The following is a 15,152-nucleotide window of genomic DNA, read 5'->3' as shown; positions in this document are numbered from 1 at the left end:
CACACAAATAAAGATGTTGTGTCTGCCGAAAACTAAAATGAATAAATAAATATTAAAATTCTCTCTCTCTCTCTCTCTCTCTCTCTCTCTTTAAAAAAAAAGAACCATGAATTTTTTTTTCAAAAGTATCTTTATTAACTTTATATTGTAACCAAAATTTTTATCTATGCATATACACCCATACTCTGGAGTCCCTACTATCTTTTGGATATTTGTTTAGTTTGGTGTGGTTTGGTGCTAGGAATTGAACTCTGCGGGTGTTTACCACTGAGTTATGTCTCCAGTCCTTTTTTTTTTTTTTTTTTTGAGACAGATGATATATCACTAATTTCTCAATAAGTTGCTTATACCCTTTCTATGTTGTTAAGGCTGTCTTTCAAATTACAATCCTCCTGACTTGCCTCTCTAGCCTCTAGTATATTTGCCACTACACCTAGCTCTTTCAGATTATTATAATAACCTTTTCAACAACACTGCCCAGGCTACAGAAAATCTCTTTGACTGATGCATTTTATCCCTGAGGAAAGTTTATATGAAGTAGCCAATGTAGGACTATTCTGTAAAGATTTGTTAGAATAAACAGGGATCATTGTTTTTTAAGCTCCTTTCTGAACAGCTGTTTGGTATCATAGTTCATAAAAGTGCTGGGAGAAGAATGTAAATTCATTTGTTTGAAATCTACAGAGATTTACATAAGCTCAATCACCTTTTGTTCTAGAGTTTGGAACTTCAGGACATAGTAAGGTAAATAAAATATGTTAAAGTTGAGATATTCAGTACACACATTGACACACACATCCACACACACAAAAAAAAAACTTTCTAGGAGCAATTGGTAGTTCTGGCATTATTACTAGTGTATCAGGGACATAGTAACATACACAAAATATGTTAAATGTGAAACATTCAATACACACATACACACACCCACACACAAAAAAAAAACCTTTTTCTAGGAGGAATTGGTAGTTCTCGCCTTATTACTAGTGCATCAGGGTTGGGGCAGGATTCAGGAAGTGCTAAAATCTCACTCAAGCTAAGAGTAGTTTACTGGATTCCTCCCTATTTCACCTATAATACAAGCTAGAGTGAACTTCATCTGTCAGCAACAGTAATTGGGAAAATATGCTGGCAGATTTTTTTTGAGATAAATTGACAGCTTTGATATTTGGGTATTTTTGTGTCTTGGTCACAGCTGATGAAAAACTTGTGAAAAATTTTATGGCTCCTAGATATCACCATTTTTTGTATCATTTCTTTTATATTTCCTTCTTTTTTTTTTTTTGTGGTGCTAGAGATTGAACCCAGGGCCTTGTGCATACAAGGCAATCACTCTAAAAACTGAGCTACATCCTCAGCCCCTCTCTCACATTTCTGTTCACTAGAGGTGATGATGGTAATTGGGAATTTTGTCCCAAATATGGTACATTTCTTAAGACCGGACTAATATCCAGTGTATCTAAATCTCTCATTCATGATTTTGCCAAAGAGATACTCACAGTAGTTTTTTCCTTAAATGTATCTATAGATGGAGGGAGAGTGTCTCATTTAATATTCTGCTTTATTTTCAACATCATTCCCTATTAATATTTGCTTTTTATAGTGTTGCTAAGTTTGGAACTGACTATCTTGCACATTCTGCACACACACTCTAACAGTGAACTTTTCCTCTATGTCCCAATTCTAACTTTAGGTTGGAAACATTCATTCATTCATTTCTAATGTTATTTTTCATATGGTCAGTTTTACATATGCCTTTCTATTGCTCTTAACAATACTATTGATCTACATATGGTTTCAGATTTGATTTATATTATGATATATTGGTCTGTATTATTGCAATATAGTTTCATAATATACATTAAATGTGTCTCATAACAATATTATTTGTTTTTTATTAAAGGTTTTGGGGTATTTTACATATATTTCATTTCTAAGATAATTTTTTTGGTTCCTTCTTTTTTTTTCTTTTATTTGGTACTTGGATTTAAACTCAGAGGAATTGAGCCACATCCCCAAACATATTTTGTATGACATTTAGACATGGTATCTCACTGAGTTGCTTAGGGCCTCACTTTTGCTGATGCTGGCTTTGAGCTCACAATACACTTCCCAAGGTACTGTGATTACATTTGTGCACCAACAGGTCCAGCTCTATTCTTGAATTTAAAGAAAAACATGCTAAAATTTTGATAGGAAAATATTATATATTAAATTGAGTTAAAATAGTTGTCTTTGTAATGATTAGTTTTATTTACACACACGTTATTTTATGTGCTTTTGTAAATTTTTATTTAGTTTGTGGTAAGTTCCACATATTTTCCTTGAAATCCATTATACATGTGATGTATTTAACAGATGTAACTTCAGTATAATACTTATGTGGTATTTTGTACTCTAATTAAACCAAAAATCTTTCAGTGCTTCAGAAACCATTTTTTTTCCTCAAACTTTATTATTTTTATTTTTCTGAATCACCTCATCTTTCCTCCTAGGCCACAGATTTCTACTGTATTGACAAGTATAGCTCTAGTCTTATGCTATCACATACTTGTACACTGTCATTGTACACACATATACTATAATTTCTACAGGTCTAAGCTGCTTGGTGAGGAGTATTATATATACAGTTTTCATGATGAAATAACAGCAATTTCTACTCCATCTTTAGTTCATGAATATTTGTTCTGTGTCCTCATAAATACATTGTATTCTTTTTGTTGTTGTTTTTTTCTTACTGGAAATTTAAATCAGGGGCACACAGAGTCTGGGTCACACATAGTTGCTTAGGAGCTTGCTACGTTTCTGAGGCTGGCTTTGAACTCAGGATTATCTTGCCTTAGCCTCACAATCCATTGGGATTAGAGGTGTGTGCCATGGAACCTGGTTCTATTTTATTTTTATATTGAAATATATATTACTTCTGAAAATAATTTATTCTTGATATTAAGAAAGCATAGAATACCATTTTCCCCAAAAAATAACTCCCTCTTCTTTTGGAAAAGATGTCAATTTTTTTTGGAAAAGATGTCAATAGTGCTAGATATATAATTTATTAATGTCTAAATGTCAAGTTTATTATTATTATTATTATTATTATTATTATTATTATTATGCTATGTATTAGTTACAAAACTTTATCTGTTCATATTATTATAAGGTATATACTCTTTTCTATAACTTTATAGCATACATCATTTTGTATCAAAATTACCTTTGGGGGGTTGGGAGGTGAGGGGAGAGATCATAGGGTTAAAAATGATGGTGGAATATGATGTATATTTTTATATAACGTATATGTATAAAGAAGTGAATTCATGTAAATATAATTTGTATAAAACCAGAGAAATGAAAAATTGTGCTCTATATGTGTAATAAGAATTGTAATGCATTCTGTTGTCATATATAATTAAAAAAAATATTTAAAAATTAAAGATAAATGATGGCATTATGTTATAACTGAAAATAAATACTACTCCTTTTAAAAATTGAAAAAAAAATGTCTGTTGGTGAGTTGTAAACTTTATGAAGTACAAAATGTATCCTGAACATTCGGTAATACATAAACCTAGATGTAGGTATTTATAATGTTGTCAGCAAAATTAAAAAAAAAATACTGTAGAGTTCATTTTTTGCAATGTATACTCATAATTTTATGAGATGCATTTTGTTCATATACATGTATACTACCATTATATATAATTAATAAATGATTACTACATCTCACATTAACTACATTTATTTCAAATTAATTTGTCTTTTGAAAGCACTGATATATGACACTTTTTGATATGTACACATGGTGTGTCTTCAAATTTGTCAATTTTTATGTATTATGTTCTTTCCTTTATTCTCCTTTTTATAGAATTTCTTTTTTGAAATTATTGAGATTAATAAATTTTAAACAATTCAGTATAACAGTGCAGTCTGTAGATTTTCTTTTTTAACCTAAGACAAAATACATCCCAATTTTAATAGGCTTATTGTTATGTAAATGACATTTAAAAACCTGCATATATAACACCCTTACCTGACCTTACTCTGGACTATTGATATCTGGGTGGAGGGGATCTCAAAGTGATCCATGGAAAAAGCAGAACAGGGATGGATCAGGATGTAATATTGGTGGATACTGAGTATGTAGTAGGGAGTATTCATGAAAAAGTATTGGTGGAATAGGTATGGGTAGAGCAAAAAGTGCTGTGAAGAAAAGAGGGAAAGAATGACCAGCTCAAGAGTTCAGATTTAAAAAGTCTAATGGTGGATCAATGATACTATGAGGGTAAAGGGTAGTTTCTTTGGAGGCAGAAATAAGGTAGAAGTGAAAGAAGAAGGTAACTCTGGCACAGTCCCCAAGAGAAAGAATCAAATGAACACTACCCTCTCTCTCTCTCTCTCTCTCTCTCTCTCTCTCTCTATATATATATATATATAATATATATATATATATATATATATATATATATATATATATTATATATATATATATATATATAATGCAAACTTCTATAACATTAGATTAAAATCATCCAGCTTCAGCAACTTAGTGAGGCTCTAAGAAACTCAGCAAAACCCTTTTTCTTTATAGAAAATTGTATTAAAGGCTGAGAGTGTTTCTTAGTAAAAAAGCATATCTGATTTCAATTTTTCATATGAGAGAGAGAGAGAAATCTTGCAAAAATTAAAAAAAGTAATCAGTGACACTGTTAGTGTCAAGGATGTAAATAATTTAAAAGTAATAGTGAGCTAGTTGGAAAACTCATCTAGGTTATTAACTACTGCTTGGGAAGTTAGTCTACTCTCCAAAATATAAAAGTGAGAGAGAAATGCTTTATTAAAGTTATATAAGAAAAAAGAGGAGTTTTGACACAGCTTTTAGTTGTCCCGGGTCAACTTTAGCAGGTGATTAGGGTTCTGCAAAGATGATAAATTCTTGAGTTATTTGGAATAGTGTGATTTTATCTAGTCTTCATAAATGAAGATTGAGGTCTAATATAAATCAGGCTTGTCAAAGGAAAAACATTTCAATGAAAAGTAAATGTATGAATAAACACATAAAACAATATTTAACCAAAAGTCAACATTCAGAATATTTATGCAATTATGTAATCACCAGTAATGTAAAAACAATGACAACTAAAGAATAAGTAAATTAATAAAAAACAAATATATAATGTAATGAATTAATTAATTAATGAATAGCTAACAAGTGCAAAGTTATAATGTGACTGGAATTGTCAAAGTCAGCTTGTAGCCATGAAAAAGTGTAAAGGTACATAGAAATGGTGTTTTACTACTCACTGAGACACACCCTATGAACTATAAGTTCCACTCCTAGGTGGGAAGAGTTGGACACAGAATCCAGTCACCTGGCTCTCAAACTTGGGAACTGTGCAAAAAATTACCTTTTTCTTTCCCTCAAATTTTATTGCTACTTCCAAGAACACTACCCTCTATATTCACGCTATCATTTTAGACTTGTGGCATGTGAACCCCTCTACTGTTCAAGTTTTTCTTCGTTTTTTCATTGCTCTTTTTCTCCCTACCCCTATATCATCCACCAAGACTTATTTTGTATAGCAAAATCTACATATTCAGCAATCACCAGTCTTATATCTTACTATATCCATTTCCTACCTTGTGCATGACCACTTTGAGATCCCCTCCATGAAAACATCAATAGTCCAAAGTGATCAGAATGGGGGTAAAAATTGTAGAATATTAAAAGTCAGTTAAACAACAAGAAAGCTATAAAAGTGTGCTTAATTTAAATGTGAAAATAAAAAGAAAATCTTTAAACTTCACTAGTTAAAGATCAAAAATTTATGAGTCTCAATAATTTGAATTATACTTGTGAGTCACTTTTTTGGGGGAAGGGATATAAGAACACGGCTAAAGAATTTAAAGTTCAAACTGTTTTTTTTTATGAGACAAAGAATAGAAAAATTTAAAAAATATATATATTAAAGTAATTGTGATATCATTTTCATAAAAATACATATACATATGTATTCACAAATTTCTTTAACCTTATAAACAGTTATTAGTGTCAATACATTTTTCTCTGGGCTAGGTCCTATTATTGGAAGAAAACTTTGCCTTAAAATAACCCCATACAGAGGCATTTAATGCAATTAACAGGCCTATAATAATAATAATAATAATAATAATAATAATAATAATAATAAGTGAGGTGGGGAGGATTTAAGGTTGTGAAGAATACCTGTAATATAAGTTACTTGAAAAGACATCACATGGGCTGGGGATGTGGCTCAAGCAGTAGCGCGCTCACCTGGCATGCGTGCGGCCCGGGTTCGATCCTCAGCACCACATACAAAGATGTTGTGTCCGCCAAAAACTAAAATAAATAAAGATTAAAAAAAAAAAAAAAGACATCACAGGAGAATTTTATACATTGTATGAAGACATATATGTATATATTATTTATGAAAAGTGTTTATGAGTTCTGTAGTGAGGGTGCACAAGTCCAATACAAAGTCTTTTTTTTTTTTCTTGAATATTTTTATGTTGTAGATGGACACAGTATCATTAGTAGTTTGTTTGTTGGCTTTTTTTAATATTTATTTTTAGTTTTTGGCAGAAACAACTTATTTGTTTGTATATGGTGCTGAGGATCTAACTTGGGCCGCCTGCATGCCAGGCGAGTGTGCTACCGCTTGAGCCACATCCCCATCTTGGGTGGCTTTTTAATGCGGTGCTTCGTATTCAACCCAGTACCTCAAGCATGCTAGGGAAGTTCTCTACCACTGATCCATAACCCTAGTTTCCAAAGTCCTTTACTTAATCTTTTTTTTTTTTTTTGGGGGGGGGGCGGGGAAGTGTGTGCGTGTAGTGCAGGGGATTTAATCCATGGCCTTATATCAGCAAAACAAGCACTCTACTGACTAAGCTATATTCTCAGCCCTGCTCTGTAGTCGGTTAACAATGACAATGGAGCAGCCTGCCATTCAGACTTTGATTCTGTGCCCACTTGCCTCAGGTTGGAGGCAGTGCCTGAAGCCTTGACCAATCAGTCACTTAGGTGAGAACTGCCAATCCTCAAGCAGCCAGTGATGAGGGGGAGGGCTTCCACAATCTTCTGTTTCCTTGGTGTCTGGAACCCGCCATTTTTAAAATCTTTTTGTAGGCTTCTCTCCTGGATCCAGAGCCCAGGTGTCTGTGCTATGCAGAATCTGAAAACAAACCACAGGGAGAACGCTGAGAACCCTGAGAGCCAGGAAATGGTAAGTGTGCCTTGTTATATTGAGACTGCGTAGGAAAGTGTCTTAAAGCTGACAGGAGTGGCAATGGTGGAAACTGGCAGTCATGGCTAGGGACTCCTCGTGGTCCTCTCCAGAGTCTTGTGGCCAGAGGGTCTCTCCGTGGTAGCTTAGACTTCACCTCCCTCTGACTAGTCTAGTGAGGCTTAGATCAGCAGTTGAAAACCTGGGCATTTTATTTCATAATTGTATGGTGTTTTCAGCTTGTTTCTAAAGCCCTTTGTGGGCTTCCATGTGCCATGAGTCCAGCATGTTTCCAGATTGCATAGTGAAGACTAAGATAATTACCAGGAGAGAACTACAAATCCATTTATTGTATTCATGCATGAGAGAGGCTGTTAATTTTAGGGATTGTTACTCATGAGGGTTTGTTTGTTTATTTATTATTATTATTATTATTATTATTATTATTATTATTGAAAGACCCGCCGATTCCCTGTCCAAGAAAGACGCACGAGGCACTGGCTGCAAAAGCAAGAGGCGATTTATTGATACACAGGCGCCTGCGGGTGCTCAGTGAAACCTCAGCCGGAGCTTCGGTGAACTGGCACACCAGGCTTTGGGGCATAGATCTTTTATAGGGAATAAGTGGGTTAGTTCTTAGCATAGCACAGTGACAGTCTTCCTGTTGGACCTTCTGAATCCAGTTAGTGGGTCACCTAGGGGGTAAACTTGTTTTTCAACTTATTGTTCTCGGGAAAACCATAGAATGGCATCCTGTCTCCTTTTTTAATTCCTATTTTAAACTTGCATCCTATTCTTTTAGTTCCTGTTTTTAAACCTGCATCCTCAAGTTTGACCGTTAGGGTTATCTATATGAAACATCTTGTGGTAGCATTGTGCAGGACTTGAAATGCTACGTGCTGCTGGAGGGGTCTTGGCATGGGGGTTGTATAAGGGAGCATCTTGCAGCTTCAGGGCCCAGGGGTTAGATTTCCTAATGTTGGGCCTGGGGCCTTGAGGTCCTTCATTCCCCCCTTTTCTTTATCCGGGATATAATCCTATATCCATTGATCTATCTGCTCAGAATTCAGCATTTGCTCAGTTGATGGCTCGGCGTGTTGTTGGAGTACTTGATATTGCTGCGCGAGGACCATAGTTTGGATTACGGACAGTCTTTCTTTCATAAATTGCATTAGTTTGTTAAATATGCAGGGTCCAAATGTTAAAATTAACAGTAATATAATCAGGGGGCCAGCTACAGTAGATAATATAGTAGTTAGCCAAGGGGATTTATTATACCAGCTTTCAAACCAACTTTGGGAGCCTCGCAGGGATTTTTCCCGTGCATCCAGTCTTTCTCTAAGCTTTGTCATAGACTCCCTTACTACCCCTGTGTGATCTGTGTAAAAGCAACAGTTTTCCTTTAAGGCGCACAAAGTCCTCCTTCCTTCAAGAATAATAGGTCCAGACCTCGTCTATTCTGCAAAACAACCTCTGATAAGGAGGTTAGGGATTTTTCTAAAGCAGTTACAGAGGTTTCTATTGCTCTTAGGTCTTGTTGGATTGCAGTCTCCAGAATCCCTAGCTGTCGAGGGCCCTCAATCAGAGCTGCAGCCCCAGTCCCAACCCCTGCCAATACTCCTGCTCCTAACAAGACTGCCAGGGTAATGCTGATAGGCTCTCGGGTGAATCGAGTCCTGCTCATGAAATGTCCCTCAAATTCTTCTGTGGAATAATAGAGTAGCCGTGGATAGATCTGGACTAACACACAAAAATCTTTAGACTGGTTGAAATTGGCTATCGCAACACAGGGTGTAATCCCAGTGTTACATGCCCAGTAGAGTCCTGTTGGAGGCACTAAGTAGCTGGATGTGTCAGAGGATGACACGGTTGCAGTACGTGCACAGAGCTCTTTTAACATAGAGGAGCCTCCTATGCATGTTCCTGAACCGGTTACTTCAGGCAGTGTCAACCTGTGTCTTGTTTCCCAGTTGCAGCTGGTGGAGGTGCCATAGGTGAAATTCCCATTAATAGCTACTCCTTCATAGTGGGGGGGGGGCTTGCCTGGAGGCAAATCCAGCAGGACTCAGTGAGATTGGGCTGGGTGGAATTGAGGGCTTGGTATCCCCCTTCAACTAGGTCCATTAGTCTTTCTCCTGACCCTGGTAAAGTAGGATTAGTGACAACTGCCACGGTCGGAGGAGTGGAGGGGGTTGGACGGATGGTATTAGATGGGGACGTTGGTCTTGAGGGTGCCTGTTTATATTTTTTTTGGAGGAGGAGCCTTTTGGTCTTGGAGTATCTTGTTAGGGCCTATCGGCTGGGGGTCAACTTTTATAGTTAACCTGATTTTGAATAGGACCCCCGGGTCATATGCAGTCTGATGATATACCCGTAGTCCCCATAGCTTCCCTTGTAACCAATCTTTTGATGTTCTGCCTGCCTTAGTAAAGGTAATGTTTAAGGGGTTGCAGGCAAACATGGTGCATGGCCCGTCCCCATACCATAAGGTGTTGACTGTCCCAGGTGTACTTTTACAATAGTCTGTAGAGAGTGGGGGCTCATTTTGCTTTTCTCTTTTCACTTGGTTCAAATCCCTGGATGAGCTAGGGTTCCAGTATGCATCCCCCGTAGTTTCACATCCCCAAGCCTTACAATAATAACTTTCATGTTGCCCACATTTACGTGCTTGCGACTTAGTTCTCCCGTCCCTGGGGCATACATAGAATGATTTTTTTTTTTTCTTAGAGCTGCCCGAGCCCTTGGGTCCCTACATCCTGCCGGATAGCGTGAGCAAGGGCAGCCCCCGCTGGAGATGCACACTTCTGGCCCACTCGGTTTAGCTGGGTCAGTAGTTGGAATATCAAAGTCTTCTGACCCGGCCAGTATGTGACAAAGATCTGGCTCCAGGTTAGGCCACCAAGCCCAGAGGGGGTACTTTGGTGGATGTTTTTTCCCAAATTATGCCTCCCGCCCCCGATAGTATTTGCCATGTCTGGCGTATAGGCCGATTGGGATCATAGAGTTGGTGCCTAGCAACTGATATGGGGAAGATAGAGCACAGAGCAAGAAAAATCAACAGCGGGTAAGTCTTATCTTTAGCGGGTTCTGGGTGCGTTGCAATTTCCATTCAGGCTCTGGAGTGGCGTCTGTGGGCTCCTGTGGATGTGCAGCTTTCACGTGGGAGGCGTGGATCCAAGCGGTGATGCCGTCCACTTTGATTGCAGTGGGAGTGGTCAGCAGAATGGTGTAGGGTCCTTTCCACCGCGGTTCGAGGTTCTTGCTCTGGTGCCTGCGTACCCAGACGGTGTCTCCGACCTTGAAGGGATGTGGCAGCAAGGGGGTTTTAAGTTCCTCTTTGTATGCTGCTGCTAGAGGCTTCCAGACCTCGTTCTGGACCAATTGCAAAGCATGCAAATGAGTCTGCATAGATGGGGTGAGGGAGGCATAGGTTTCAGTTTCATAAAAGTTAACAGTGGGAGGTGGGGCACCGTACAGGATTTCAAATGGGGTTAGTCCATGTGGGCCTGGGGTGTTTCGGGCCCGATACAAGGCTAAAGGTAGGAGTTGTACCCAGTCTCTAGTGCCAGTTTCAAGTGTCAATTTAGTTAAAGTCTCCTTAATGGTTCTATTCATCCTTTCTACCTGTCCTGAACTTTGGGGTCTATAAGCACAGTGTAATTTCCAATTAATCCCCAATGTATTGGCCACCGCCTGACTTACCTGGGAGACGAAGGCAGGCCCATTAAATGTTTCCTTTCTGGTCCTCACTATCAGGATCAAAGGGAGTAAACCTCCGATAAGCCTCTTTTAATCTCTTTAAGAAGGCTGTCAGAGTTTCCTCTGACCCCTGGATAGTCTGTCTTACCTGAGCCAAATTGGTGGGCCGTCGCCCTGCTCCATGGAGACCCGCTATGAGTAACTGGCGATAGAGACGTAGGTGGTTCCTACCTGCTTCAGTCGCATAGTCCCAGTTTGGCCGGGTTAAAGGAAAAGCTTCCTTAATCAAATTTGTGAGTTGGGTGGGGCGCCCGTCGTCCCCTGGCACATTTTTTTTTTTTTTGCGAGCTTCCAAGAGAACCTTTTGTTTCTCCTCTGTGTCTAATAGAGAAATCTTTAATTCTGCTACTTAGGGCTGGATAACCATATTAGCAAACATCAAGTCTACCTGCGTTGGCTAGAAATAAAAGCCTTAGACTAAAACTACTCTAGCAGTCCCTTTAACAGTTATCAGGCATTTCTGTCTAAGAATCTCTCCTGTAGCCTCCAGTCTACTTATTTATGGAAGTTACATTTAACTATTATTATCATTTAAGATGTCCAGGAACAGCTGTGCTTTGGCTTTTACTGTCTTTGCTAAGTGTTTAAGATGAAGCAAGTCAAACTGACTTTTGTTTCTACCTATTGTTTACAGTCAGCTGAGTTATCCTGGGAGTCCTCGGGAACTTCATAGCAGCTTTTCAGTTCTGCTAGTGCCATTTGCGCTAGGATGGGCCCAGGCCTTGCTTGACCATGTAGCTTCCCTCAGAAGCATCAGGGACGTCTCCCTTTTTTAATGACCCTCCTCTTTACAGCAAATGCACCGATTGGCTTTCTGTCCTCCACTGGTCTCATTAATCTCCCTGCTCAGGAGGTTATGTGGCCTAGAGTTGCTGAGCCCTTTGGAGAAGTCCCCTATTCCCTGATTCAGACTGACTCAGAGGGCAAGAGCCGAATATTGGTTTTCTTGGCCCTTTTAATTTAACTAATTTTAAAACTTGATCTTAAACATCCAGCAAATAAGTTAACAGCCTTATATTAAGAGCACTGGGCTTTAATGTTTATCTCTCTATCCTGTAGGTGATAACTCCTTATCTTATGTTGGCCCAGGTTGTGTTCTTAAAGCAATACCTCTTTAAAACATTAACAGGCAATCCTTAAACCATCTATAAGTAAACTACAAAACAAAACTAACTAGGGTAGAAACATATTTAGCTTATATAATAGCTACCTTGAATTCTAGCAGGGTTATACATCATAATTTTCTGTTTGAGATCCTAGTAATCTTGGCACAAACCTATTTTTGGACACAACTTTAACTGTACTGAAATCTTGCTTACTTTTTTATAGCCACTTTCACATGTAGTGAGATGGGACAGAGCCTTATCTCAAGTAAGGCAGGGCTCTTTATAAATCTCAAGTACTATAGTTCTGAAGCTGATCGTTTTACAAAGTTTACATAAATTGTTGTTCAAGTTTACATGAACATTAGCTAACACAACATAATATCATACCTAAAACATGAATTAAAGGCTGAAAGCTTTTAACCTTTTATAGAAAAGTAGTAATGTACTTTTGTGTTTTGCAATAAAACCTTTACATAGATTAGGCTCTCATTAACTTAAAAATACATAAATTGTATCTCAGAGTAGAAAGTAACATGGAACTGTACATATCTTATTGATAACGAGTTCAGTTATAGAACACAAATGATATAATTGAATCTCTAACATGCTTTTTTTTTTTTTAACCTAAAATTACCATACAACTTTAGAACACCAGCTTGATATAATGTTCTTTCGAAGCTTCTACCTTACAGACTTGTATACCTGGAAGATATGAACACATTAATAACACCATAATTATATAAACCTCTTTTTGTTCACATTTTGAAACAATACTTGTAAACTTTTAAATTTAAGCAGAGTTAACATTTTATTAGGGCCTTTTTGAACACCTAGAGAAACTTATAAGCTTAATTTTGAGGACAGGAACTGCTATTTTGAGCAGACACTTTAGGCCTAAGGCATTTTAACCTTAAGTTATATTTCCAGGTTTAGATGTTGAAAATTATGATACAAATTTAAGAAGCAATTTTTAAAATTTAAAATTTTATATCTTTTTACATTAGAAAAACTTGTTCACATAAAACTGGAAATAGGATCTCTACCATCAGAAGAAATTTCTTTGGTACCTCTAAACCACTTTGCTTGTTCTGAAGTTTCTAAAGTAGCATTGAGTTACATTAAATTTGCCCACACACTACCATATATATCTGAAATTAAGCTTTGAAAATTTCTAAGACTATTGCTATTTAATTATCTAATGTCATTTTTATGAGCCAGACCAACGTTTTAATTGCTCTTCAGGCTACCCAGTTCAAAATTGAAATTCTTTAATTTTTTTTTTTTATCCCAAGTATTTAAGTTTTCTAGCATGAACTATCTGAAATCAAACTAAACAATTGCTTAAACCCAACTTTTAACTGCAAGATAGTGCAATGCTTTAGAAACCCATTCAGATACCAGATTGTTACAATAAAAATTATTATTATTATTATTATTATTATTATTATTATTATTATTATTACTATTTTAGACACACATTTAACCTAGATTATCTTTAAGAAACAATCAGACAACCAGATAAGAAAATATCTTTCCAGGTTTTGAACTTTCATTTAATTATGACTCCTATCAGTGGCACCATAGACTTTCCCATGAGTGGACCAGATGTTTTCACGTAGGGGCAACTATAGGTGTAAAATCAAGGGTCTCAGCGTGACTGGCTTTACTGCATTCAGTGTCCCTTCTTTTTAAGTAAACAGAGGTGGCGTAATCCTTAAGATGTAGATAAGGACCCAGGGAACTCCCCAGAGCTAAATGGCTCTGGCAGCTGCTGGGAGTCCCTTAATCTTATCTTTCACCCATAGGATCAGTTCCTCCAGTTTGGTTTGACCTTAGGCATTAGGCATTTTTTTTTTTCCTAACTTTTTAGTAGCCAGCTCCCAAAAAGTCCATCCTCTGCTTGCAGTTGTTTCGAGTGCTAGGCTTCCCCAAGAAAGCAGAGTGGGAACTCCTTAAAAGTCCCCTTGAGAGTGTCAAAATTTGTGACTGAAAATTTGGTTCCCATCTCTAAAGCCAATTAACACTAATTTAATAATGAGGACAGGGCTTTGAGAAAAGTCAAAGCGAGATGTCAAAGTTGTTAAATCCCCAGCAGGCATCTCTATTTGCACTCAAGCCGGTTATGGGGGGGAAAGAAAACATTGCTTCCCTAGTCTCAGTATTCAGCCTTAGATGGAATTTATCATCCGCCTTGGGCTGCATTTCCAAGCAGCCCGACTCCAGGAAGACCCGTTCGCTTCCTGGGGTGGAGGGGCCGGGAGGAACAGGGATGGGACAGATCCGCCATACCGCCGGGTGGAATCCTCCCGTCGGACTGCGCGGACCCCACCCATGCAGGAGGAGATTCGCAGAGGTCCTGAAAGGTTAAAAGCCATGATCTGGATGGCCATGCGGCCCCGGCTGAAAGACAATCTCTGACTTTGCAGATTAGAGAGAGAGATGGAGGGACTCTCCTGGGGGCCATTCAACTCCGAGGGTGGGCCAATATTGGCCACTCCGTGGTACAGAGTGTTACCAATTTTTTTTCTTCTTAACTGCCACGGACAAGTTGTTTGCCCGCTCTTGAATGTCTTGCCAATGATCTAGAGTGAGGCTCAAAGGGGTTGTTAGTGATTGTCCCATGTTATTCTCAGAGAGGAAATAGAGAGACAGACACAACGACACAAAAACGAAACCAAACAGTGAGATCGCTGCGCGGCTTCGGTGGAAACCGAAAAAATCAGATGGCCTGGGAGAAGTTTGTACTTCTCCGTCGCCTACAAAGATGGCGTAATCCTCGGAAACACCGGGGGCCCCAAAGAAATGGACCCCTCTGATGCCTGGGACGTCTCCCAGGGTGGCAGGGGAGAAGTCCGAGTTCGTCAACTCCTTCTCAAACTGCCTCAGAATACAAATCGACCTCAGAACTGCCTCAGAATACTAAATGACTATGCCTAGGATCATATAGTCTTACAGACGCTGCGCGGAACAAAGAACAGATAGCCAACAGGACAACAAGACAGAAAGTTTGAGCTGGCCAGCTTACCTCCCAGTGATGTCGGGA

The 15,152-nt window shown here is 38.1% G+C and overlaps 1 long non-coding RNA gene across 1 annotated transcript; it reads right to left on the bottom strand.

Annotated features, from left to right (window-relative positions):
• Window positions 1-10,246: 10,246 nt before the first annotated feature.
• Window positions 10,247-13,535, bottom strand: LOC139704183 (uncharacterized). The gene is made up of 2 exons (XR_011706219.1): window positions 12,744-13,535; window positions 10,247-10,541 (listed from the first exon to the last, which is right to left on the bottom strand). It is a non-coding gene; the product is annotated as an uncharacterized lncRNA (long non-coding RNA).
• Between the last annotated feature and the right edge of the window lie 1,617 nt (window positions 13,536-15,152).

This window comes from Marmota flaviventris, unplaced genomic scaffold (assembly GCF_047511675.1).
Source record: "Marmota flaviventris isolate mMarFla1 unplaced genomic scaffold, mMarFla1.hap1 Scaffold_43, whole genome shotgun sequence".
Lineage (NCBI taxonomy): Eukaryota > Metazoa > Chordata > Mammalia > Rodentia > Sciuridae > Marmota > Marmota flaviventris.
Note: the sequence above shows the minus strand (reverse complement) of the source record. Positions and strands in the feature narration are given on the sequence as shown.